This window comes from Eleutherodactylus coqui, chromosome 5 (assembly GCF_035609145.1).
Source record: "Eleutherodactylus coqui strain aEleCoq1 chromosome 5, aEleCoq1.hap1, whole genome shotgun sequence".
NCBI classification, from domain to species: Eukaryota; Metazoa; Chordata; class Amphibia; order Anura; family Eleutherodactylidae; genus Eleutherodactylus; species Eleutherodactylus coqui.
The window spans coordinates 191,125,300-191,141,180 of NC_089841.1; positions in this window are offsets into that span (position 1 = coordinate 191,125,300).

Sequence of the window (15,881 nt, forward strand, 5' to 3'; positions counted from 1 at the left end):
GAGAAGCAAAGGATTGGCAGCATCAGCGGTGGATTTAAAGTAAAAACCACTTTTATTGCTGCATATTAAAAATACATACACGTTTCGACTATAAAAAGTAGGGCCAGGCTTCCTTCCCTCTCCCTGGAGAGGTGCTACTGTCCCGCATAGCATGGTGTGCGGCTATTTCCAACTATAGGTACGTTCCCTGTTGCCGTGCTGTCTGTAGTACTTTTGTGTCGCACAGGCATTTCATCTGAACTACGTATTTCAGTTGTGGTATGCACTGCTCTTCAGTGCATAAGTCTATCTACCAAAGTACTTGTGAACATCACCCTGCATCCGTGCTAATCGTGGTGCTTGTGAGCCGCATGGACGTGACAAAACTCCTCTGTACACCGCCTGATAATGTGCTACCTGACCCACTCACTGCAATCTCTGCTAGCCACCATCAACTGCCCCCTGAAGTCACACCGTTTCTGCCATCACAGGGCTTAATGTCTGACCATTGTTTATGTGTATAGCATCCCTCACTCTCCACCTCACCATCCTATGCACATCTCCAGCCGCTTTACGTTCTGTATCACCCCATTATTTGTACTATGTAAGCTCGTTAGAGCAAGACCCTCACCCCTACTGTTTCCATCAACTGATTACTAACAATAGCCGTGGTTCTGTCATTTTTGTACTTTTGTCTTTCTGTATTCCTCCTGTCTTTGCAAGCGCTGCGGAATATGTCGGCGCTATACAAATAAAGATTATTATTATATAATATTTAACCTCATCTACAGTATCATGCAAACACTGCATGTGATAGAGCCACAGATTAAATGTGTGATAATAGGCAAATTACATGACGTCACTTCCTATTCTGTAACATCTCCTCCATAATAAAGACAGTGCTGATGGGTCACACATCACCTCCTAGAAGTAACCAGCAGCAATGAAGACTTTCCTGCTCCTCCTTATATCACTGGCCTGCTTGTCAGGTGAGCATTACTAGAGACATTACTAGTACATTAGTAGAGAGATATTACTAGCACTATGATGAGATGTTTATATGGATGGAACCTTATTCTGTGTATTTCCAGGTGTCCAGCCTCAGCGACTTGTCCAGTCATTAGACCCAGTGGTGATAAAGCCAGGGGCTTCCCACAAACTCTCATGCCAAGGGTCTGGCTTCACCTTCAGTAACCATTATATGCACTGGGTTAGAGAGACTTCTGATGGAAGACTACAGTGGCTGGGTTATATCGATACCGGGATTGGCACAGGCTATCATGATTCTTTTAAAGGCCGATGCACAATCTCCAGAGATAACAGTAATAACATGGCATACCCTTCACAGTATAAGACAACTAAAATATAACTTTTATTTAAGAATATATATAAAACAACTAGGGCTAAAGACAAACCAGACATACATAGAGACAGAGAACAGAGATGGTCAGCGTGGGTAGATAAAAAGGTAGTAGTACCCAAACTAAACTTGTAGATACTTGAGACTAGGTGGTCGCTAATATGATGCGAGATGATCTTAGATTGTGACAGTAACAATCATTGATACGTAAGCTACACATACATGTGGAGTATAGATTACTTAAGATAGTGTCACAGGATAAATTCATTCAGTAGTCAACAGAGCTCAAGCTCCAAAATTAGAGGTATGTGGTTTATGTGGCTAGGTGCGATACCAAGCAACAATTCATAAGCCACTCGCCACATAGGTAAAATTACCCTCAAAGAGCGTGGTGTTGACAATAATTCGAATGACAGCAGAGGCTGACTAAATTCAAAAGTCAGCAGCGCTGGACTTCAGTATTGAAGATGTAAAAAGAAAAATCCAAGGATCTCATATATTTAAGAAGCGACCCACACCAATATCTAGATGATAAGAGTAACGCCAAAAGTAGATGAAGATCTCAAATTTTAGGTATTTTTTAGAAACTCAAGGACCCGTCTAACTGGGGAGGTAATGGTGTCTCCTCAGTTTTCTGGGGGTATCATAACCTCATAACCACTTGAGAAGGAGAGTAGTCCTCTCAGATGGATTAATTGACGCTCAACGCGTTTCCCTACCAGGGTAGATAGTAGTTCATCAGGAGCGGTTAAATGAGTTTTTAGTCAATTAGAGTTGACAGTATCATCAAAGATATTTTGCCATACTGATATCTTTTGGCAAAAAGAGAGAATATAGTCTCAAAAAGTGCCACAGTGGTAATCTGAGACACAACAGAGTTAGGTAGCCTCTGTCAGCTATCGTTGGTGTGATAGTATAAAAGAGCTCACAGGTAGAATGTAGAACACAGGTTCAGAAAGGATAATATAACCTTAGTATATATTGTCCATGGACTAGTGAGAGATAGTAGATGACAGAATGAATGAAAATTGGCATCAGGGATACCAATTGAGATGATAATTGATTCCCAAGCTCTATGTAGAGGTAGAGTAGTTTTCAGATCAAGACCTATCACTGCCTAGATAAATTAAGTGGCAGTCATCCTCTAAAGGGAATAAATCCCGGCCATTATTAGAGCAACTAGATCCCATTCATTCAAAGTTAGTCAAACATGAACAGCATAATAGCGGGAGCAGAACGATATCTTTGCTACCCAGCTAGGAGAGCTAACTATCACACAACAGAGTTAGATAGCCTCTGTCAGCTATCGTTGGTGTGATAGTATAAAAGAGCTCTCAGGTAGAATGTGGAACACAGGTTCAGAAAGGATAATATAACCTTAGTGTATATTGTCCATGGACTAGTGAGAGATAGTAGATGACAGAATGAATGAAAATTGGCATCAGGGATACCAATTGAGATGATAATTGATTCCCAAGCTCTATGTAGAGGTAGAGTAGTTTTCAGATCAAGACCTATTACTGCCTAGATAAATTAAGCAGAAACAAATAGTGACAGTCATCCTCTAAAGGGAATAAATCCCAGCCATTATTAGAGCAACTGGATCCCATTCATTCAAAGTTAGTCAAACATGAACAGCATAATAGCGGGAGCAGAACGATATCTTTGCTACCCAGCTAGGAGAGCTAACTATCACACACATCCATTCAAAATAAAAAAATGGTAGAGCCTAGAACTCTGATGGTGAGTTCAGGCAATCTGTTTGAAAGCCCAGTGTGCTGCTGCTAATATACCCAGAAAGTCCTCCCAGAAGGGGGTTGGTATAAGTGGTTGGCCAATCATAGGTTATAGTAGGTGGGGCTAGATAGCCCCAGTTCATTAATGAAAAAAAAACAAAAAAAAAACAGTAATAACATGGCATATCTACAAATGAACAACATGAAGTCTGAGGACACGGCCAGATATTATTGTGCAAGACAGACACACTGATACAAGACAATGTCCGAGTGTGACATAAACTGGTAGAAAGATTCATCATTTCCCCACTAGGGGGCAGCACACATTACAGGCAAGATGTAACATTGAAGCTACAATATAAATAGAAATTTTGTTGAGAGACAGAAACACAATGTTTCATGTATTTGGTTATGGTGATTTATTATACTTTTCTCCTTTAAAGGGGTTGTCCCGCGCCGAAACGGGTTTTTTTTTTTTTTAAACCCCCCCCCCCGTTCGGCGCGAGACAACCCCGATGCAGGGGTTAAAAAAACCACCCGCACAGCGCTTACCTGAATCCCGGCGGTCCGGCGTCTTCATACTCACCTGCTGAAGATGGCCGCCGGGATCCTCTGTCTTCATGGACCGCAGGGCTTCTGTGCGGTCCATTGCCGATTCCAGCCTCCTGATTGGCTGGAATCGGCACGTGACGGGGCGGAGCTACACGGAGCCGGCATCCTGCACGAAAGGCTCCATAGAAGAAAGCAGAAGACCCGGACTGCGCAAGCGCGGCTAATTTGGCCATCGGAGGGCGAAAATTAGTCGGCACCATGGAGACGAGGATGCCAGCAACGGAGCAGGTAAGTATAAAACTTTTTATAACTTCTGCATGGCTCATAATTAATGCACAATGTACATTACAAAGTGCATTATTATGGCCATGCAGAAGTGTATAGACCCACTTGCTGCCTCGGGACAACCCCTTTAACCCTTCTCATGACCAGCACTGTTTTGGACCCTCATACCCAGAGCCAATTTTCCCCCTTTAGAATGCTGTATTTTAACCCGTGAACGACTGCCCCATCGGGAAACTACGTCCTCAGTAAGTGGGCTTTAATCCTAGAGGATGTAGTTTTATGTATCCTATTTGGATTGATGCCCACTTGCTTAAGGAAGTGACAGCTCCATGCTGTCGGTGCCCGCAGGTAGCCGATGGTATGAAGCTGCCATCCCAGGATGCGGGCAGTCCCCTCCGGCATTGCGATCGGCGCTATCCAATGGATAGCAAAAAAGTAAAGAAAAGTGCGTAAAAAGTTAGATATTCAGCTGCCCTGATGGATCGGATCCATCAGAGCAGTTGAAAATTCTCACCTGGCTTGCCGGCGGTCTTCTGCACATGCGCGCCAGACGATGACGTCAGGCGCAGAAGCCTGGGAGCCTCCGGCAAATTTGAAATCTCCTGGCTCCTGAAGGTAGCCGGGAACCAGGAGGTGTTAGCGGGGACCGCTGTGGGTGGTCCCCGGGCACGCGATCGCCGCTATCCATTGGATCGCGAAAAAGTTTAAAAAAGTTTTTAAAAAAAGTCAGTTTCACCTCCCCTCATGGATCGGATCCATGAGGGGAGGTGAAAATACTCACCTAAGTCCTCCCCGATGTCCCGGGACCCGAATCCCCGGCGCCCGATGATTGACATCGGGCGCGTGCACAGACGGGCTCGAGCCCCAGGAAATTTAAAATCCCTCTGCTCTTGGCTGCCATGTGTAGCCAGGAACAGAGAGATTATACCGGGGACATGATCACTGTTATCCAATGGATGACAGTGATCATGTAAAGTAAAAAAAAAAGTGTAAAAAGTGAAAAAAAAAAGTGTAAAAGTAAAAAAAAAAGCTTTAAAAAAGTTTTAAAAAGTTAAGAAAAAGTTTAAAAACCTTGCGTTTCATCTCCGCCTACGGATCATATCCATGAGGAAGGATGAAATTACGTACCTAAGGCCCGCGGATTTATCCGCGGACCTTACTCCAGCTTCTGCGCACGCGCCCGTCGCCAAAATGGCTGACGCATGCACAAAAGCCGTGGATTGCCAGCGTAATTTAAAATCTCCCTGCTCCTGGCTACAAAACTTAGCCGAGAGCCTGGAGATTTCACGGGGGGCCGCGGTGAGCGGTTCCTCGTCACGTGTTCGCCGTTATCCAATGGATAATGGCGATCACGTAAAAGTAAAAAGAAGGTGAAGCTTCATCTCCCCTCACCGATGTGATCGGTGAGAGGAGATGAAACTTTTTACCAGAGGCCTCTGTATTTGCACCCTGACGCGATCTTCCTCCGTGAACTTTCCCGGATCCTGCGCATGCGACCGCCGGCAAAACAGCGAACACATGCGCAGGAGTCGGGGAGCACAGGAAATTTAAAATCTCCTTGCTCCCAGCGACCAACGGTCGCCGAGAGCCTGGAGCAGTGACGGGTGGCCTCATTGAGCGGTCCCCGATCACGTGATAAAAAGGTAGCGATCTACCTTAGGCCGGTCTCACATGACCGGATAGGAATTACGGATTCCGCATGCGTCTGATCCGCGCTAATACGCAGATCAATCGCATTGGATTACACAATTCCGCTCGCAGAAAAGAGAACGCAGCAGGTTCTATTTTACCGCGGATATCCACAACATAGACCCCATTGTGCTCCATGGTCGCGGATATACCCGCAGTACAAACGCAATTACATTGTAAATACAAATTTAAAAAAAGTACTGCAAATGACCGCCCATGTGAGTAGGCAGTTATGCGCAGTACAATAGGCGACCGTACGCAGGGACACAGCCGGGCTCACAGCTGGGATCCGCTGCGGGCCTCCGCAAGCGGATTCCACCTACGGCTGCGTGAGCCCGGCGTTATTCAGACCGCTACCTGTAATACGCAATTTACAGGAAGCCCGGGGAACACTCGCCTTCCTGCAGTTCCAGGAGCAGCTTGTTGAGCGTCTTCTGTGCGAGACCGCCACACCTCATCAAGCTTACGGAGACTCACAGAGCGCCACTTTTTACACCCTATACCCACCACTGAGGTCCCAAAAAGCATGAGAGGAGGGGGGATACCCGGTTTTATTGCCCCATGTACCCATCCCAACCAGCCTCCGTAATTACCCCTGTCTTCGGAAATACCACACAGTTCACATTATTACTTTTATCTAAGATTTGGGGAACGCCGAAAAGGACGCGGAGAGTGTGTGTGTGGGTGGGCGGGGGGGGAGGGGATTTTTAGGGAGTCAATTTTTATTCCGTACAAATGAACAATGGGGCCTGGGATTTATTCAGTTGTGCCCTGCAATCCAACCGGTGTTCCCTGCATTACAGGCCTAACCATGTGTCCTATAAGTAGATTAGGGCCACAATGGGTATGTTTTTGAACACGGGACACACTAGGGTATCCTTTTGGGGTGAACGTCTTCATTCCTATGTAAACTGTACAAAAAAAACAGTTTTTAAATTGACAAAATTGCCAAAAAAATGAAAATCGTAATTTTTTCCTTCTGCTTTGCTTAGATTTATTCAAATACTGTGGAGTCAAAATATGCAATACACCCCTATATGAATTCACTAAGGGGTCTAGTTTTTAAATGGGGTCGTTTGAGGGGGTTCTTTATCGTTTTGGACGCTCAATGGCTCTGCAAGTGGGCAATGGGGCCTGGAATTTATCCCGTTGTGCCCTGAAATCAAACGGGTGTTCCTTCCATTATAGGCCTAGCCATGTGTCCTTTAAGTAGATTAGGGCCACAAGGGGTATGGTTCTGAACACGGGACAAACAGGGGTATCCATTTTGGGGTGAAAGTCTTCATTCCTATGTGTACTGTACAAAAAAAACCTGTTTTTAAATTGATACAAATGCCAAAAAAATGAAAATTGTAATTTTTTTCCTACTGCTTTGCTTAGATTTATTCAAAAATTGTAGGGTAAAAATACACAGTACACCCCTAGATTAATTTGCTAATGGGTCTAGTTTTCAAAATGGGGTCATTTGTTGGGGTTCTGTATCGTTTTGGCCGCTCAAGGGCTCTACAAGTGGGCAATGGGGCTTAAATCACCTTCATGCTAAATTTCTGTTCTGAAAGCCACCGACTACTTCTTTCATTTTGGGCCCCGTTGTGAATCCAGACAAAAAATTAGGGCCACAATGGGTATGTCTCTGAACACGAGACAAAAAGGGGTATCCATTTTGGGGTGCAAGTCTTCATTCATATGTGTGCTGTACCAAAAAAGCAGTTTTTAAACAGAATTGCCAAAAAAACGAAAATCACATTTTTTTTTCCTTTTGCTTTGCTTGAATTCATTCAAAAACTGTGGGGTCAAAATGGGCAGTTCACCGCTAGATAAATTCGTTAAGGGGTCTAGTTTTCAAAATGGGGTCACTTGTGGGGGTTCTCTTTGGTTTTGGCCGCTCAAGAGCTCTACAAATGTGCTATGGGGCCTAAAATGCCTTCAAGGAAAATTTATGTTCTGAAAGCCACCGAATACTCCTTTCATTTTGGGCCCCGTTGTGCATCCGCACATAAGATTAGGGCCACAATGGGTATGTCTCTGAACACGCGACAAGCAGGGGTATCCATTTTGGGGTGCAAGTCTTCATTCATGTGTGTGCTGTACCAAAAAAGCAGTTTTTAAAATGACAGAATTGCCAAAAAAACAAAAATCACATTTTTTTCCTTTTGCTTTGCTTGAATTCATTTAAAAACTGTGGGGTCAAAATGGGCAGTTCACCCCTAGATAAATTCGTTAAGGGGTCTAGTTTTCAAAATGGGGTAACTTGTGGGGGTTCTCTTTGGTTTTGGCCGCTCAAGAGCTCTACAAACCTGCTATGGGCCTAAAACGCCTTCAAGCAAAATTTATATTCTGAAAGACACCGACTACTCCTTTCATTTTGGGTCCCGTTGTGCATCCAGACATAAGATTAGGGCCACAATGGGTATGTTTCTGAACACGGGAGAAACGGGGGTATCCATTTTGGGGTGTAAATCCTCATTTTCATGGGCAATATAGGAAAAAAATATGTCTTTAAAATGACATATTTGCAAAACTATGAAATTTTATTTTTTCTCCTCTAAATTGAATTAATTCCTGAAAAAAACTGGTGGGGTCAAAATACTCATGACACCCCTCAGTAAATACATTAAGGGGTATAGTTTTTAAAATGGGGTCATTTGGGGGGGTATCTATTATTCTGACACTCATGAGCCTTTGCAAACTTGTCTTGGTGCAGGAAAACAAAGTGTTCCTCACAATGCTGAAAAGTAATGTTAAATTTGTACGTCTTATAAATGGTTAAAAAAAACACAAAAGTTTTTCAAGTGTGCATTCAGAATAAAGTAAACAGATGGAAATATATAAATATATATCTTATCAAAAATTTGTACAGTATGTTTGAACATATTTGAGATATTACTAGAGATGAGCGAACGTACTCGTCCAAGCTTGATACTCGTTCGAGTATTAGCGTATTCGAGATGCTCGTTATTCGAAACGAGCACCACGCGATGTTCGAGTTACTTTCACTTTCATCTCTGAGATGTTAGCGCGCTTTTCTGGCCAATAGAAAGACAGGGAAGGCATTACAACTTCCCCCTGCGACGTTCAAGCCCTATACCACCCCCCTGCAGTGAGTGGCTGGCGAGATCAGGTGTCACCCCAGTATATAAATCGGCCCCTCCCGCGGCTCGCCACAGATGCGTTCTGACAGAGATCAGGGAAAGTGCTGTCTTGCTGGAGTTGCTATAGGGAGAGTGTTAGGAGTATTTTAGGCTTCAAGAACCCCAACGGTCCTTCTTAGGGCCACATCTAACCGTGTGTAGTAGTGTGGAGGCTGCTTTTTGCAGTGTTGCACTTTTATTTTTTTTTGTATATCGGCTGTGCAGAGCATTGCGCCCTGCAGTAATTATACATAGTCCAGGGCCAGTAGTGGTGGTGAGGCAGGGACAGAAGACATATTTATTGAATATAGGCAGTGGGCCTTTCCAAAAACATTTGGGAAAAAAAATCTATTTGGGCTGCCTGTGACCGTCCTCAGTGTACTGGGTCTGTGCTGGGGGTAGTTGTCCTAATTCATACGCAGCCAGCTAAGTGTTACAGCAGGCTTGCGCAAAAGTGTTTCCTGGCTCTGTGTTGGCTGTTACATCACCGCTGTATTCCAGTCCACAGTGCAACAGTTTGCAGTTATTTTACATACTCCAGGGCCAGTAGTGGTGACGCAGAGAGAGAAGACATATACAGTGTATATAGGCAGTGGGCCTTTCCAAAAACATTTGGGAAAAAAAATCAATTTGGGCTGCCTGTGACCATCCTCAGTGTACTGGGTCTGTGCTGAGGGTAGTTGTCCTAATTCATACGCAGCCAGCTAAGTGTTACAGCAGACTTGCGCAAAATTATTTCCTGGCTCTGTGTTGGCTGTTACATCACCGCTGTATTCCAGTCCACAGTGCAACAGTTTGCAGTTATTTTACATACTCCAGGGCCAGTAGTGGTGACGCAGAGAGAGAAGACATATACAGCGTATATAGGCAGTGGGCCTTTCCAAAAACATTTGGGAAAAAAAATCTATTTCGGCTGCCTGTGACCGTCCTCAGTGTACTGGGTCTGTGCTGGGGGTAGTTGTCCTAATTCATACGCAGCCAGCTAAGTGTTACAGCAGGCTTGCGCAAAATTATTTCCTGGCTCTGCTGTGCGTTCCATAAGCGAAGTCAGCCTCCAACCACAGGCCAATAAGTGGCACATTTAATTACAGCGTTCTGTTTCTGCACTACTGGTAATACAGCATGCTGAGGGGTAAGGGTAGGCCTAGAAGATGTGGACGCGGGCGTGGACGCGGAGACCCAAGTCAGGGTGTGGGCACAGGCCGAGCCAGTGCGGTGGCCAGGGGTAGAGGCAGGGCCAGACCGAATAATCCACCAACTGTTTCCCAAAGCGCCCCCTCTCACCATGCCACCCTGCAGAGGTCAAGGTGCTCTACGGTGTGGCAGTTTTTCACAGAGACGCCTGACGACCGACGAACAGTGGTGTGCAACCTTTGTCGCGCCAAGATCAGCTGGGGAGCCACCACCACCAGCATGCGCAGGCATATGATGGCCAAGCACCCCAAATGATAAATGATAAATTTGTGAGATTTCACAACTGTTTATTCAAAGTTTAGACCACCTATTACTTGACTTAGTGTGTGCGAAAAATTGCATCAAAATTTTGGAGCAATTATCTGTAGTTTGGCGCAATTGTTTGCACAATTTAGTCCATGCCCTTTTTAGATAAATTTAAAAAGGGATTTAAAAAAGTATAATGGGGCGCAAAACAAGTAAGACAGTTTCCTAGTGCAATCAGAAAACTCATAATTTAAATAGTAAATAAGCCCCATTTTCTTCTGTGAAGTTGCTGAAGATTGGTCTTTTTGGGGCCTTCCAATAGCACAATGACCCAAAGCTCACCTCAAAGTCCTTTAAGCCTTGGATTGACAAGAAATCCTGGAAGATTCTGGAGTGGCCATTACAATCACCTGGCATGAATCCCATAGAATGTCTTTAGTAAGGTGGGAAAAAGGCAGTTGCAGCACCAAACCTAATAATATTAGTGAGTCCTCAGGAACTTTTTCAGAAACTGCTGTCTGACTATGGATCCCATTTGCAGCAGGTCATAATAGCAAAAGGAAATTAAAATCAGCAGAAAAACACTCGTATCAGAAAAATGCAAAAAAGGAGGAAGACTCACCTTACGTAGAGGACTAACCCAAGGAAAGGGTAGCCGCCACATCTTGAGTCCCGGTCTACTGTTAGCCAATTCACTACTTATGTATCTAATACATCCGACTGTAAGAGAGCATCAGGGTAAGGTCCAAAATAGCAAATTTTGGAAACTAAGGAAATATAATGGTGAACAAAACATACCTGCGTTCAAAAGAAAAGTGTAAAATTTAAGACAGTACTTACTGAAGAGGAGGGGGATTTACTGCCAAAAGAAACCCCCTCCTAAGTCGCACCATGACAGCTTGAGCAGCGAGGTATTGATGATAGAAAGGCTTATTCTTTAAAAACAGATAAAAAAATCCAATCACAACTGATCTTAAATTGTTTCCTATTGACAGCAAATGGAACTTTCTAGATATCTTTTATCAAAATGCCTTAGACGTTTTCTTAAAGATGTGCAAATATAAATAAGAAATAAAATACAACCTCAATAAAAAACAAGAGATTTAAAAAAAAAATCTGGCCTCTAAGATAAGCTAGCTATCAAAAATGCTGATAAAGGCAGGGGCCATTATAATAAAGGACAAAGAGTACTATGAACAAGAGACATAAGAAAAAATTAAAATACAACCTCAATAAAAAAACAAGACATTTAAAAAAAATCTGGCCTGTAGAGATGAGCTAGTCATCAGAAATGCTGATAAGGGCAGGGCCATTATAATAATGCACAAAGAATACTATGAGCAAGACACATTGAAAATCTTAAGCAATAAAGAATAGTATAAGAAATGACAAAAATCAAACGCAAGAGATTTCTGCATCTCTCTTTGATTTAGTTTATCACACTCTACTGCAAAATTGCCTCACCAAGAAAGAGCAAGACTTTTTTTTGTATCCAAAAACCTGAGATACTGCATTTTTATTTTTCTCCCTCCTTACACAATGACCCGCTTAAACCACCAGTTCGACCTATTATATTTCAGTTTTCTTGTGACACGCTACCCTTTTAATAGAAATCTTTGAAAACGCTGCATTTTGGTATTCTACTGGGGCTTAAATTAATTCAGCAGTTGTAATTGTTGAAAAACAATTGACATATGCTAGAAATTACAATACAAAGCCCTTAGTTTAGAAAGCCGCCACCAGGAAATAAGGGAGGTTTGGCAACATTGGCCATGAGTCATGCTGGAACATGTACCAACATGTTCTGTTGCCTCAGTTGCCACCTGGATCTCAGCATTGAGAGTTCAGTCAACAATTGCTGTTGGAAGTGACTGCTTGTAGTTCTAAGTTTGTGTTTTATGTCATTCCAGAAGAAATGCCTTGTGCCTGTTCAAATAGCCCAAATTCTTTTAGTTATATCTGTGGAGATTTTACTCTTAAATCTCAAAATCGAAAACTTAATCCTCTTGTAAAAAAGTGCTACGAACTATATTTCGGGTGTAAGGTTGGTGAACAGGACCGCACATGGGCTCCCCACATTTGCTGTTTTTTGCATGTGTTACACTCCTGACAGGCTGGTTATAAGGAACACGTCACGTGCCCTTTGTTGTTCCCATGATTTGGAGGGAACCAAATGTTGCTTGTTTCTTTGATTCTTGCTTTGATATGTTTCTTCACTTCTCTTTAGTCTTAGAATATACTTGCACCTTTCTGTCCACGTCTTACACCATCTATCACCTCATCAGCTTCAGCCATAGGTACCTTGAAAGTTGTATTCAAATGTGCCAAAAATGTAAGTGCTGCTCCAGCTTACAATGTGGGCGAAAAGAGGTCTTTGTAGAAAGAGGTCAAAATCCTATTCCTTTGAAGCAATTCTTAAACTGTGGATCAACCTTTGCCATTTATCTTATTGAATGTCCTTGTGGTCTAATATATATTGGACGCACCATGAATGCATTAAGAACAAGTATCAATTAGCAGCGTTTTAATATCATTAATAATTTTATTCCAAACACAGTGTGTCTAGACATTTTTCTTTCTTCCACAATAGTGACTCCTTATTTTTATAAATATTGTATCTGATGCTATGTTGATATTATCTGTCCATTTGAATGTAATTTTATTGAAACATTTTTATATCCTATTCTTAGGTCTGTCTCTTATAAAATTATTTCTCAATATTAACAGTAATATTTTTCAACAATGACCCCTTACACTTATGTATTGTATCCGCATTATTAGTGGATATGTTTCAATGGTATACTGATTCCTTGTCATATGCAGGCAGAAGCCTTTTGCCATCCACCTGACGAATAGGCGAAACCTATCACCACTATAGGGATGTCCCTATGTGCGACACCCCACGAACGATGCTGCTGCAGCTGCTCAGCTAACGACCAGTACCGACCATCCAGTATTGTGTATGTCGCCACTCCTATGATGCCAGGATGCGCGACACTTCGAGGACGCTGTTGTGAGTCCTACTTGTCAGCACCTATCTCTTCCCACTCCACTCCTAAGTAGCCTGCTCCCCTATGTTATGTTTTAAGGCAGTTGCGCACATTCTGTGCAGATTACGCGGAATGCCCTATTAGATCAACATTGGAGTTTCACTACCAACCTTTTATAAGGACATTTGGAGCTCTTCCAAATATCAACACCAGACTCTGCCCAAGAACACTATACTAAGGTTATCATTGGAGCACTTGTGCTCCCCACCCCTCTGGCTCCTCACATACCTTTTGTATAATTCATTGTGTGATGACTATACATGTTGTATCTTGTGCTTAACATAACTATGCTTAAGATAGGTATATCACCAAAACGCGTTTCAACAAACTATCATCAATACCTCACTGTTCAGGCTATCCTGGTGCGACTTAGGAAGTATTCCTGGTGGCAACAGATCTCCCTCCTCTTCAGTAAGTGCTGTCTTTAATTTTACACTTTGTTTATAAGCAATTTCTTATTTACTGTTATAATTGCAAAAGGGAGCTCTACGAAGTTCTAAATAAAACCACTTCTTATGTTAGTTATGTTGAGCTACTTAAATTGTTCTTGGCTGTTTTTTTCAAACAGCTGGACGTTTGTTAACTTGGTAAATAAACCTAATTTTCAATGGTGGTTGAAGAATTTTGATTGGGTTTGCTCACATCAGCATCAGTAGTTTTGTTTAGATACTCCATCAGTAGAATCTGCAGTCTCAGGCCTGTCACACACAAGCGTGTGGTCACTTCATATTACGCATGCCGTTCTTGCATGCATAATGCTCAGTAAAAATTTCCCATACAATTTAACTGTGCCTCTCACACACAGCGCCAGAAATGCACGCACGCATCCTGATGCGTAAAATGGTGCATTATCTTGGTGCTTATTATGTGCACATGCAATCCAAGATAGTGTATGGGGATTGTTGAAACTCAGCAGGTATGTGTGTCATTGTGTACATTGTGTTGCGTACTCATATGCAAATGGTAGATGCGTGGCCTGCAGGTCATTACACCCACGTGAGAAAGGTCTAAATCTCAATAAATTTGTCAGTGAGGTTTGAATGACAGCTTTGGTTTCCCTCTGCTCTCTCCTCTCCTGCTTGATTTTATGCCCTAATTAATGACCACAACATAGTTGATCTTTGTTGTGGTTCTAAATTAGTTGATAAAACATACAGAAGAGGGCTGAAAACTAAGAACTTATTCACAAGAGAGTATTTGCACAGAGTATTATGATTAGAGATGAGCGAGCTCCAAAATGCTTGAGTGCTCGTTACTCGAGTCGAACTTTCAGTGATGCTCAAGAGTTTGTTTTGTGAGGGGTTAATTCACGTTTATGCCTTTTAAATTGATAAGTGTATTTCACAGAATACTTATGTGTTTATAATTTGCGTCTTCTTCTGCTAAAGGTTTAAGCTTATACGTGTAAGGGCCGACGCTTTAATAATAGACTACAGCGACTCCATTTTGTATCTCTTTGCTTGTTTTGCTTCAATACTGTGATAGACATGATGATTGCTATTATAAAATGTCTATCGATTAATATAACCCAAATGTATTTTGTTGTTGTAATGACTTTTAGCTCAAGAGTTTAAAGGACACACACACAATCTAATCATGGTATTTGCTAGCCAATGGATGGGTGATGTATTTGCTCTAAGTACATAGAAGTTGCTCAACCAGTTTCTAAGAGTTAAGGGCCATAGTGTTATGTGTATATCCTTATATCCTGTGACCAACACTGAGTGTTGAATTAGCACTTCTTCACCCCTCCCATCCTGAAACTTCTACAACAAAGGAATTGCTTCAGCCTGAGCACATGTTGATAAGACTTGCTTATACACAGACATGACTGGAGCTAGGACAAAGTCCATGCTTTGGCGGACGTGAGAGAGGGTGGGCAGAGAGGTGGGCAGAGAGGTGGGGGATTCTATATGATCCGACAAATGAGAATCTTATATGTTACTGATGTAATCTGTTGCACGCCCATTGAAGGGCGGTTGTTATGTGTTATAATAAAAGGCTTGAGCCTCTACACATTGTAGAGACTCTCCCGGTTTTAGACCAGCATTTGTGTCTGATTCTGGTCGATGTGTGCACACGATACTCAATTCGGAAAGCGACAAAATACCCCAAAGCCTGCTGGAGAAATCATAATCCAGATCAGTGGCGTCCCTGGGTGGGCGAGTGGATCTGTGAGGTCACAGCCTGGAACGTACAGAGATCGGCAGATGGCACGCAGAACTCAGGGGCCCGAAAATCTACAGAACACGGTAAGATTGCTTTATGTAAATCTACCGATGTGAGCTGGGTTCTGACTGCTTTTCTGCCTGTTCCTGATCCAGACTGGACCTTCACTGAAAGACAGGTAATAACTCTAGTTCTGTCCACTCGGAAAACCACCACGTTACCTGTCTAGGGGTATTTTGTACGCTGTGTATGCTGTTGTGTCTGAGACGGTTAAAAATTGTTTATGCAAGACCAAGAGATAAATTCTGTGAGGGTTAATGTGTCAGGAGGGCGGACTCGGCTGTTTAAGTCTGAGGGAACACGCCAGTGACACGTGCTCCTAGGTAAAACTAGTGTGAGGTTAGGAAGATTTATGATACGTATACTTAACTTTATGATTGAGCGTGTTATGTTCTCATATGTGGAAAGGTATATACGTATGAAGTATAGT